The sequence below is a fragment of the Salvia splendens genome, chromosome 6 (genome assembly GCF_004379255.2).
Source record: "Salvia splendens isolate huo1 chromosome 6, SspV2, whole genome shotgun sequence".
In the NCBI taxonomy this organism is placed as follows: Eukaryota; Viridiplantae; Streptophyta; class Magnoliopsida; order Lamiales; family Lamiaceae; genus Salvia; species Salvia splendens.
The window spans coordinates 11,864,121-11,877,042 of record NC_056037.1 but is presented as its reverse complement, the minus strand read 5'-3'; the positions used below and the strand labels follow the sequence as shown (position 1 = coordinate 11,877,042).

Below are 12,922 nucleotides of genomic sequence, written 5' to 3'. Positions count from 1 at the left end.
TATTCCGACGGACATCCAAAAATACCTCATGCCACGTCATACGGATATCCCACTGTGGATGTCACGTTATACGGATATCCTACTGCACAGTGGCGGACATCCCGACGGACTTTCCACAATAAAAAAAAAATTAATTCAATAATCGGGACGTTCGCGCGGACATTCGTGGGAGTCAACGCAATGGCGGACGTCCGCAAGGACGTCGCGACGAATATCCGCGGAACGCCGCGGAACTCCGGTGTCCGCAGCGGATGCTCGTATCCGTGCCTCCCTTGCACAATGGCGGACGTCCCGCGCCGACTTCCGGCACGCCGGTCGGAATTCTGCCGGGACGGGCGCCATTGCTGATGCTCTTAGTATTTATTGTTTTTTTAGTGCTCTTATTTAATATTTATTACGGTCATAATTTAAACTATAAAGTAGAAAATGTGTTATAATGACTTGAAATTCGTATGATGATATGTGAAACTGGTTGACTAGTCAAACCCATTGTCTTTGTTATAATGTGTGATAAATTTTGATCATCTAATCTAACATTTAAAAAGTGAAATTGTCATTTTATTGAATTTTGGGATTTGTTTTTAATTTTTGCAATTTCATTTTATTCACTATTGAGATCCTATATTATCAAACCACTTATAAATAATGGTTCGATGTTTTACAACAATTTTGTCATTATTTTCAAATTATAAATAGTGACTTTCAATATTTTACAATTAATTTTAATCATTGTTTCAAAAAATTAGGATTTATGTATTTTTTTTATATCAGTATAGTTATTTTTATGATTTTAATCATTCTTAATGCTCATTTAAATTAAAAACTATATTAGTACTATAGAACAATAGATGGTGGTAAATAGTCCGCCACTTTGGTAAGATGCGTGTTAAGAAAATACTATCCATGAAAATATAATTACCAAAATTAACGACAAAAAGCTGTAGTCATAGATTAAGATGAACTAAAATGTCACAATCACGAATCACCTATACATACAACAAATATTTGTTACAAAATGACAATTTAGGAGCAAAACATATCACATCACATTTTGTGTTGAATGACTAAGAGCCATAGGGCGCGCCTTAGGGCGCCCCATTGCTAATGTTCTTATTGGTTTAGGAACGTCCTCTATATCCTTACAGTAGATGCAAGATTATATGCAAGGACTTTAGATTTCCAACTAGGCAGAAAATTTGGTCAAGGTTAGCTGTAACGGTCCGACTACTTAACTAAGCATAAGTTTGGTGGTTAATAATGAAAAGAAAGCTAGGCATAGACAGACATGTGTATAATCAGATTTTTAAATGGTCAATCATTTACATAAATTTGAAACATGGATTGAGTCCAACACTATGATTGCCACAAACACACTAAAATACATGTGCTTGCCAATAATACTAGACTTAAAAACCCAGAGTTTTTAACCACCAACAATATATAAAGTCTATTTATTTCATAATATGCAGCAGAGCAAAGATACACTGCTAAGCTTCAGATTAACAGATGAAAGTAGACAAGTTTGATGGAAACATTCTCTTTCACCCTAACACCAAATCAAGCCTTCTCAATAGATACTCAACCTGCACTTGCTTGGTTAACGGCATGATCCATTTGCGGTACAGCTCCCCCACCCCCACAATGCTTGGGTTTATCTTGTAAACAGGTTCAATCCTAACTTCACCTGCACACGGGCTTACTTCCGAGTTTTTAGCTCCACGCGCTTATTAACGGTATCTTCCACAGTCTCGTATGTCAGCAAATCCATCAGTTGACCTCCATCCTGATTCAAACAAGAGTCAATAACACTCGGTTTTACATGTATACAGGATCAGAGCCAGCTCAACTTACTTTTGCTCTGATTGCAGCTTTGTACACCTCAGGAGGGGAGGCTTGAAATTTTGTTTCAGCTACAAATTTACCATAATTAATCCTCTTGGAAAGCGTCCACAAGTTGAGAGTTGACCAGTTAGCCACTCTTACCTATTCAAAAATCTAAATAAATGGAACCAAGATATGCTTGTCAGACAAGCAAAATCTTTGATATCTCGAAACACTATGTACTTACCAATAGTTCAAATTTGGTGAGAAGCAGCATATAAACCCACTCTAAATTACATTCAACATAAATTACACAATCCAATGGAACACAAAGCTGACAGACAGTAAGGTATGGCACAACCATGGTGATTAATTGATTGGTAAATATACTGGTTCATCTAGGAAAAATAAGTTCAATTTATGTTGGAACTTACATTTATCCTACGTATACCTGCAAGCATAAAGCATCCAACAATGCAGTTGATCCATAATTACCATCATCGCCTTCTTTAACTAATCCTGGAAGGAGATTCCTAAAGTACATATTCCATACTTGGACATTAATATTTATCACGTCTGCTGCTGAATGAAGAACCTGTATCAGCATCATCTCTTAGAACGAAAAGATTCCAAATAGGGCGATGCTCACAGAATGAAAGAAAGCTATAACAAGAAGCATATCCTTATACATGAATGTGTTATTTGCAATGCAACCAAAAATTCTAAGTTTTGCCACATATCATTAGTAAAAGTGAAGGTTGGCTTATTGATATCCCCAAACAAACTAGTAATATTTGCTTTATGTTATGAATAGTTTTTGTTAACTCCAAAGCAATAAATATGATGGTTAACATGTTAATGTGGAAAGATTAGTGAACGATTGCTACAAAGTTATGACTTAACAGGAGACGGTGAACTAAGAAGTCAAGGCATCTCTGTCTTACCTGTGGATACTCCAACGGGGGAAGAGGGGCATGGGTAAGTTGTCGGGGAAGAAGGGATGCTCGTCAGGGGTCGTATTTAAAGCTTCACAAAAAGTTAGTTTCAACATACCTTTGCATGAACCTTTTCTGTTTCTTTGACCACGTACTCGACTAAAGAGCCACGGAAACCATCCTTGGTGAAACCATCAGGATCATATTGTTAGAAAGGAAAATATGTAAGTAAGGAAAATAGGTAAGCAAGGAAAAAAAATTAATTAGGGAATGAGTATTATGGCAAATCTTGCCAATTTTATGTAACCCTTGGCCTATTTAAAGGAGGTGTACCTATTGTAATTCTCTGAACAAGTTGAATGAATAATACTCATATCTTTCAACATGGTACCAGAGCAAAGGCTCATAACAAAATCATCATAGCCTAAACATTTCCCGACCAAGAAGGCGGTTATTTTCAACCTGCAACATGTCAGACGATGAAGAGAAACCAAATATGGAGGAGACACAATTAAAGATGAGTAAAAATGTTACTCTAGCCGTTAAACTCAACGGGATGAATTATCCCCTATGGAAACGGCTGATGAGAGTAGCCATCGTGGGAAGACGAGCAAACAGGTATATCACCGGTACACCGCAGCCGCCGGAACCTGGAATGAAGGGGTACACAGAATGGGAGGAAGCTGATATGATAGTGTTCTCATGGATAATTGACAACGTCGAAACAGAAATTGTTGTCGACTTTGCACATCACCAAACCGCGCAAGCTCTGTGGGAGAGCCTACAAACTACATTCGAAAGTACTGCAGATCCATATCTGTTGTACGATCTAGAGGAAAAGGCAGGCCGAATCGTGCAAGGGGAACATGGGCTAGAAACATATTGGCGACATCTCCACGGAATCTGGGTCGAAATTGACCGATGCCAACATCAACCTGTGGATTGCTGCGACTAGGGGATTAGCCAACTTCGATTGTATGTAGCAACAAGACGGCTGTTCAAATTCCTAACAGGCTTGAATGCAAGATATGACGGGATCCGAAGGGATATTCTCAAGGAAACCCCGTTGCCCTCAGCCGAGACTGCATACGGTCTGGTAAAACGAGAAGCTACGCGGTTGAAAATCATGCCGGCAGCAGACATCGATCTCCAGACCGGCGCAATCAACGATGGATCATCATCGGGCCAAGTCGGACACGGGTTCGCCGTCAGAAACCAGCCACCACCGCGACCAAAACAGCCACCACCACGAACCGCCGCGCAACAGCCCAATCGCCAAGGCGGTTTTAAACCCGACAAATCAAAATTTTGGTGCTCTCATTGCGGAAAATAAAGACATACTCGAGATACATGTTCCTCCTCGTTGGATTTCCGGAATGGTGGGATGAAAATCAAAAGGCTAAAGCTCGATTAGCCATCGGAGTAGAAGATGGAGGCGGATTATTTCTGCAAGGAGCAGGGAATAGGGAGATGACTAACACCCGTGGGAGAGCAGGAGATACCGGTCCTCAACCGGGTGGAGGCGGCAGGCCCGGCGAGGCAGCCTTCGCTGAGAATAAAGGAGGGGAGTCATATGGAGGTAACGGATTGGGGTTGAGAAACCCCGATCCCCAATTTGATTTTCAGAATAAACCCCAAAGCATGAGTAATTTAATTTCTGGTCCTTATAGTTCAGAATATATGCAATATGACCCAGGAAAATTACAGTTAGGACCCCAGAAAAACTATATTCCACGTTTGACCCCAAAACTGTCTGAAAGTTCCGTCTTAAGCCCAAATCGTTTTGCACCCTTGGAAAATATACCTATTGCATGCATTGCCCAAAGTAAAATTGACCCTAAGGAGAGTGAGTGGATTTTTGATTGTGGGGCAACTGATACTATGACCTACGATCTGAAAGATTTTTGTGAATTTAATGGGGCAACTAAAAGCCAAATTCAAACTGCCGATGGAGAGTTGACCGCTGTGGGTGGGAGTGGAACCATTGAAATATCCCCAACCCTGAAGCTTACAAATTGCCTCTATGTGCCCAAATTATCTCATAAACTTATGTCTATCAGCCACGTGACGAAAGAATTAAACTGTACGTTACTAATGCATCCAAATTTCTGTGTATTACAGGATATCAGGACGAGGAGGATAATTGGGCGTGGCACTGAGCGTCAAGGTCTTTATTATGTGGATGAGATTACTCAACAAGGTGGCACCGCGATGCTTGCTCACGGATCTGCAAATCGGGAAGCTTGGTTATGGCACCGCAGATTGGGGCATCCATCCTCGGGTTATTTAAAATTGCTTTTTCCAAAGTTTTCCCATTTTAAGGATATTACTTGCGAATCTTGTGTTTTGGCAAAAAACCACAGATAATCCTTTAGATCAAGTGATACTCGTGTTAAGACTATCTTTTCTCTAGTGCATGCCGATGTTTGGGGTCCAGCTCCTATTGTTGGTGATCATGGTTTTAAATATTTTCTCATTTTTGTGGATGACTGCACTAGATTGACTTGGGTATATTTTTTGAAGCATAAATCTGACGTTTTTGAAAAATTTACCCGTTTCTTTACAATGATCCAGACAAAATTCCAAACCACGATCAAAATTCTTAGATCCGATAATGGTAGAGAATTTGTTAACAAAGACATGACTGATTTTTTAAAGAAAATGGGTTAGTTCATCAAACTACTTGTCCTTACACTCCTGAACAAAATGGTGTAGCTGAACGAAAGAATAGGATAATCCTAGAGGTCACGAGAGCCCTGTTTTTTGACTCAAATGTTCCTAAATTTTTATGGCCCGAAGCTGTTGCCACTGTTGTCTACCTGATTAATCGTTTGCCTACAAAAATGTTGGGTATGAAAACTCCTTTACAGACTCTCGCATCCCTTACTGATATTCCCCCACCTCTCATACTTCCGCTCAAAATCTTTGGTTGTTCCGTTTATGTGCATGTACCGAAACACGAAAGAGGAAAATTTTCTGCATATGCAATAAAATGTGTTTTTTTTGGGTATGGGGTAAATCAGAAGGGCTATCGATGCTATCACCCAGGGTCTAGGAAGGTTATAACAACCATGAATTGTAATTTTCTAGAAAGTGAATACTTCTATCACACCCAACCTCGGGGTCAGGGGGGAGTGCTGTTCAGGGGGAGTGTGATAAAATTGGACCCCTCAGTTTTCCGATGTCACATCCAAGTATCTCGAACGTGGAACCAACAGAACAAGCTAGTGTCACTGCCGAGTCAGTCACATCTGCTGTAGAGCCTCCTCAACCGCCTACGCCTGAATCGAGTCCTCCTCCAGTGATATCCGAGGTAATTCCTGAAACTAGCTCAGATAATACAGTTATTACTCCCGACACTTTTGGTGTAGACGAGAATGAGAATGCAGCAATTGATGGTGATACCGGCCGCTATATACTCCTCAACAGAACTACTCGTGGGGTCCCGGCTAAGAGATACAGTCCTGAGAGGATTAGTAGAAGCCGATATTCTATGGCGAATCTGGCTAAAGCAAATCTAACAGAGATGGCTAGGGCGTTTGAAGCAGCACTTTACGAAGAAGAAGAAATCCCATATACGGCCGCGGAGGCTATGAAAATTGCTCACTGGCGAGAAGCAATGCTAGTAGAAATGCGGGCTCTGATGAAGAACAATACATGGGAAGTATGTCTTAAACCTGATGGAGTTCGAACTGTGGGATGCAGATGGGTCTTCACTATCAAACGGAGGCCAGATGGGTCGATTGAAAGGTATAAGGCGAGACTTGTGGCCAAAGGATACACTCATACTTATGGTGTTGATTATGCTGAAACATTCTCACCGGTAGCAAAAATGAGTACTATTCGAGTGCTCTTCTCAATAGCGGCAGTCAGGGAATGGCCACTACATCAGTTCGACGTGACAAACGCATTCTTACATGGGGAACTGAAGAAGCCCATTTACATGGAGCCACCACCTGGATTTGTTGGAGATTTCGAAGGAGGAAAGATTTGCAAACTAAAACGAACACTATATGGGCTAAAGCAGTCACCTAGAGCTTGGTTTGGGAGATTCTCTGAGGCAATGAAGAAGTATGGGTATGAACAAAGCAACTCTGATCATACATTATTCTTGAAGAAAAGAGAAAGAAAAATTACATGCCTCATCATCTATGTAGATGACATGATTATCACGGGAGATGATGAAGAGGAAATAAGCAAGCTAAGGAAGAATTTGTTTGCAGAGTTTGAAATGAAGGACTTGAGATTACTAAAGTACTTTCTGGGTATAGAAGTGCTAAGGTCAAAGAAGGGGATCTTCATCAGTCAGAGAAAATATGTATTTGACTTGTTAACCGAGACAGGACTACTGGACTGTAAGCCAGCAGATACTCATATGGTTCAGAATCATGGTCTGCGGATAGTTGAAGGAGTTGAAGCCACTCACCGCACGAGATATCAACGTTTAGTTGGGAAATTGATATACCTATCCCACACTAGACCCGACATAGCTTATGCAGTTGAAGTAGTTAGTCAGTTTATGCATGCACCTCAAGTAGCTCACTGGGAAGCAATACTGAGGATTGTTCGATATCTGAAAGGGACAGCGAACCATGGGATTCTATTCGAGAATCATGGACATTTAGAGATTCATGGATTCACGGATGCTGATTGGGCAGGGAACCCAAATGACAGAAAATCAACTGCTGGATATTTTACCTTTGTGGGAGGAAATCTTGTCACGTGGAGAAGCAAAAAACAGAAAGTGGTAGCCTTGTCAAGTGCAGAAGCTGAATTTCGAGGGATTAAGAGTGGGTTGACTGAGATTTTGTGGCTGAGGAAATTGATGACTGAGTTGAACTTAAACTCACAGAAGTCATGTAAGTTGTTCTGTGATAATAAGGCGGCAATCAGTATATCTGAAAATCCAGTTCAGCATGATCGGACAAAACATGTCGAGGTGGATCGACATTTCATCAAGGACAATATAGAGGCCAAGACGGTAGAACTTCCTTTTGTGAGATCTGAAGATCAGTTGGCGGATATACTCACGAAAGCTGTCGATGCAAGAAGCTTCCATGAGGTATTGGGCAAGTTAAGTATCGGTAATCACATTACTTAACTTGAGGGGGAGTGTTAGAAAGGAAAATATGTAAGTAAGGAAAATAGGTAAGCAAGGAAAAAAAATTAATTAGGGAATGAGTATTATGGCAAATCTTGCCAATTTTATGTAACTCTTGGCCTATTTAAAGGAGGTGTACCTATTGTAATTCTCTGAACAAGTTGAATGAATAATACTCCTATCTTTCAACACATATGTTGGTGCATTATAACAAAATTGAGCTCTCTCTACCCGACTGAATACAATGCTCTCTTCTTGCCAGACCAAGGAGTCCCTAATGCTTTCAAGAGTGTACTTCTGTGACTCGTCCACCCTTTTTTTCGGCATACACCTGACACGTATTGACATGACCTTAGTACCGGTTCCTAACATGAACATCTTTACTGCGAATAAATCCAAAGGCAATCTCTTTTCTTAAAAATAGTAAGAATGACCTAAGTACCGGTTCCTAACATGACGTATCGGAGATCTTTGCTGCGAATAAATCCAAAGGCATCCAAGTGTTTACAAATACTATCCCTTTTCTTATAAATAGTAATAATGACTTAAGCACCGGTTCCTAACATGACGTATCAGAGATCTTTGCCACTAATAAATCCAAAGGCATCCGGTAATAGGAATGGTAATTAAGAAGACCAATCGGGACCAATAATCTAGAATAACCATGAAAATCTTGTTTATCAGAAACACGAGATGATCAATATCTTATATTGGAACTAAATTAATTGAAGTTTAAAGAGAAGAGACAATAAAAAGGCAACATGTAAACCCTATTTGGTGATGCACACTGCTGAAAATCAAACAAGATCATCTACAGCTAACAAAAACACAAAAACAATTTGAAATTTATGAGCTGCATTTAGAATATTGGAGCAGTCCTAAATACTAAATTAAGGGATCTCTAACAAGCCTGATTTATATCCTTATACGTTGCGATAAAAGCAATGTATATGTATATGTCTGCTTTATGATTAAGTCCAGTTTTACTAAACAGTTAATGCATATGTAAGACTGAAAACATTCCAAAATTGAACAGGGAAATTGAAGGCGGGAAGATGTTTGCTTTGGAATATTGGAACTAAGGTGGCAGAGGGCGAAAGGCGGTACCAAGTAGCTTACTCTCCATTTAGTAGGACAGAAATGGGGATGAGTTGGGATGTGATCAGTGTTATATAGTGAGTAGTATAAAATTGCAGTTACACTGGCCATGCTGCTCACTGAATGCTGACAATTGCGGTATTATCTCATACCTGTCTTTTACCCTCTCAACTCTCAAAGATATTTCTGGGGATATAACGTGTAGATTGTTTACTTTTCAAAATTTTGATTCATGCAATTATATGAGTATTATTTATGTCATTGATTCAAAATAAAATCAGCAAAAGATTATAAATTGTGGTTATATTTGCAAGTTTCATTTTGTAGTATTTGCCAATTCTTCATGCACATCGACCGGTACGACAACATCGCTTTAGTGCGCACGTCGCTCGCGCTCTCGCCGCTCACCTGTGACCTCGTGAACTTCTCGAACTCCTCCGCGTACAAGTTCACTTGCTTCTTGACTTGATCCCAGTGCTTGCGGAGTTGCTCACGCTTGCGCTTGTACGCGGTCGGCGGCTTGACCGAATTGTAGAGGTCCGTGATGCGTTCCCAGTACGCGATCTGTCGCTGGTTGTTCGCGAATATCGGATCTTCCGATATATCTACCCAACACCGGGCCAAAGTGAGAGTTTCGTCGTCGTTGTAGTTCGTACGGCCGGGGGCGTACTCATCGCAATCACCGGGAGGCGGCAACTTCTGCTCCCGCTGCCGGTTCCGCTTCTTTCTGGCTGGGGCGGAAGCGGTCGCGGCGGGGTCGGGATCGGCCGCTGCGGTTGGGCGGTGCGGAGACGGCCCCATGTCAGACAACCCATACGATTCCGTACTGAAATCAGGATCGTAATGGGTGTTGGTGTCGAATGAACGATAATCGGGATCGTAATGGGTGTAGGACTATTGGGGTTTGAATCCATTTCGTAGTAATTATGTAAATGTAAGTTTCGAAAATGAAATCACGTGAAATGAAATGTTACAAATGAACGGTATTTATAAAAAAAACGAAACCGCGTGCCATCGTCCGCGACCTCCACAATGGGACGGACGATGGCGCGGACGATGGCCATCGTCCGCGCTATCCTCCGCGACCGAAGTATAGGGCGCGACTATCGTCCGCGCCCTATGGCGCGCACCCGCAATGGGTGCGGACGATGGATGGCGCGGACGATGCGCGCCATCGGGCGTGCCATCGTTCGCCCATTGCGGGTGCTCTTAAAGAAACTTTCAACTCGTTTAACTCATTTCAGTTCACTTCATGTGTATCATGTAGTATTGTTGATTAAAAAAATACTCCATCTGTCTCATTAAATATGAAACGTTTGCTTTTTATCACGGGATTTTATGCTGTTTTATTTTGGTGAAGAGAGAAAGAAGGGGGAAGTAGAGATGACGGTATTTCCATATTAGGAAACGTTTCATTTTTAATGGGGCAATCCGAAAAGGAAAACGTTTCATTTTTAATGGGATACGGTGAATATGAATTAAAAATATGATAGTAATTTTTTTGTAAAATTAAAATACTATGAAAATAGATAGGTATGAATGAACTTGTGTGAGATATTAAAAGAAGCCATTGTGAAAGAAAGTTTTTGCATGTGTTTCCGTAATCACGTTCTATCAGGTTATTTGTATGTTTCACACTCGCCAAAATACTAAGTAATACTCTCTTCGTCCCTGAAAAGTATGCAGTACCAATAATGCATTGAAACTCATGCCGAATCCAAAGTTCATACTCTTTGGGGACGGAGGGAGTGTAATAATATAACTTAGGTGGCGTTCGGTTGCCATGACTAATATCATTAGACTATCCATCTAGAATTATGTTGTGGGATTATTTTAGTTGGAGGGGGAGACTATGACTAATTATCATGAAACTATCCATCTAGGATTAAGTTGAAGGGTTCAATCTTATGAACCAAACATGATACATATTTAATCATGAGATTTAATCTTACCAACCGAACACCCCCTTATAGTATAACATAAGTACAGGATGTTTAATCCACGAGATCTGATGAAGAAGGATATGCAGGGTTTTTTCTTCTTTAGTTCTAGACTATGTTAATCATTCCTCGTTTGTACTGCATTTTTTTTGTTCCGGATTTGGGAGAGACGCATGACCCTCATGCGTCTCTTTTTAATGAGACGCATGACAGTCATGCGTCTTTCATAGAGACGCATGAGGGTCATGCGTCTTTCTTTTTTTTCGGTTTTTTTTAACGACGCATGAGGGTCATGCGTCTTAGAAATAGACGCATAACCCTCATGCGTCTTTTGTTTTTTTAAAATTTGACGGACGACGCATGAGCGTCATGCGTCTTAGGGAGAGACGCATGACCCTCATGCGTCTCTAACTTCGAATTAAATCGCAGCAAAGGCAGTAGCCTCCTCATTCACGCACGCAGACAGCAAAAGAGGCACGGAAACGGCGATTTTTCCTTGATTCGGCGAAGAAGACGATTTCCACTTGTTTTCCGGTAAGTTTCGTTCAATCCTTCAACATTGCTCCCTTATTTGTTGTTTATTTGCATATTAGTAGGGTTTTTGAAAAATTTATTGTAAACTTACTATATTAGGGTTTATTGAAAAAATTTATCTTTAATTGTTGTTGGTTTGTATATATATTTTTGCAGAAATCATGCAAGTATTCGTGAGTTTATATTGGGGTGGTAGAATATATCAACTTCCTCATGTGAGCATTTGTTATGATCCTCCTCGTGCGAGAGCTTCCATCGTATTGGGTTCATGTGTTTCATTATCTGAATTAGTTGCAATGATATGTACTAAGATAAGAATAGATTCCAACCAACACTTCATCGAAATATCTTGGAGGCATTGTTTCTTGGGTACCGATACGAGTTATGTATGTACTGCGGTTGACAGTGATCAAAGTGTGTTTTATATGTTCAATGCGGCTCTAAATTCTACTCGGCATATTGAATTATTTGTTGAGTATTCGTCTGTTGGAAATGCCGTCATCCCACCAATTGTTGATCATGGTGTTGGATCATCTACGAGGTTTGAACCTATGAGCATCGATTGCGGTATGAATGAGCAAACAGACGTTGCAGATGTTGGATTGAATACTCAAGAGAATGTACAAGAGCATGTTGATGTTGATGTTGTACGAGGAGACCTTGAAGATCCAGAATTGTCGTCATCATCGTCTGATGATATTTTAAGTGATGATTCCGGTGCTGACTCTAGTGGTGAGGAGGTAGTGTATAAACCCGTCGTACAAGGTGAACAACCACTTCCAGAATATGTTCACACTGGGTTGAAATATTTTCGCAAACTGCCAAGTGGTCCTACTGAGGTACCTGAAGTTGGTAATGAACGCAGTACCATGTACTGGGATGAAGAACACCCATATCGGATTAATGGTGGAATAAAATTTGATAGCAAGCTGCATGTGAAGACTGCTATTACTATGTGGAGTCTGAGGCAACACCGGCAATTTAGGGTGGTTGAGAGTAAATTAAGAAGGTGGCATGCCGTGTGCAAATATCCAAATGGGAGGACAGAAGATGGGACAGCTATTATCAGCGAGACCGACGCTGACAAAGCGAATGAATGTCGGTGGGAAGTTTCTGTTACACACATGGCCAATGATGATATGTGGGAGATTAAGAAGTGGCGGGGACGCCATAGTTGTGAAGGTCATCGTAATGATAGAGGACATGCTAACTTTTCATCACCAATGATTGCTTTGTGTATTCGCCATCAGTTGCTAAAAAGTGCCGAGTTTAGTGCCGCCGCCGTAAGAAATTTTGTTCATGACAAATTTCATGTGGTAGTCAGTTATAAGAAGGCATGGTATGCACGGAGAAGGGCTTTAGAGATTGTATTTGGTGGATGGGAGGAGTCATTTAGGGATTTGCCAAGCTACATGCTTGAACTGCAGTATAGGAATCCAGGCACCATTGTTGAGTGGAGGCATAACGAGTTGTTGAGCCAGGGCCGTACTAAA

At 40.9% G+C, this 12,922-nt stretch overlaps 1 pseudogene; it reads right to left on the bottom strand.

Moving 5' to 3' along the window:
- Window positions 1-1,541: 1,541 nt before the first annotated feature.
- LOC121808793 lies at window positions 1,542-8,235 on the bottom strand (annotated as a pseudogene).
- Between the last annotated feature and the right edge of the window lie 4,687 nt (window positions 8,236-12,922).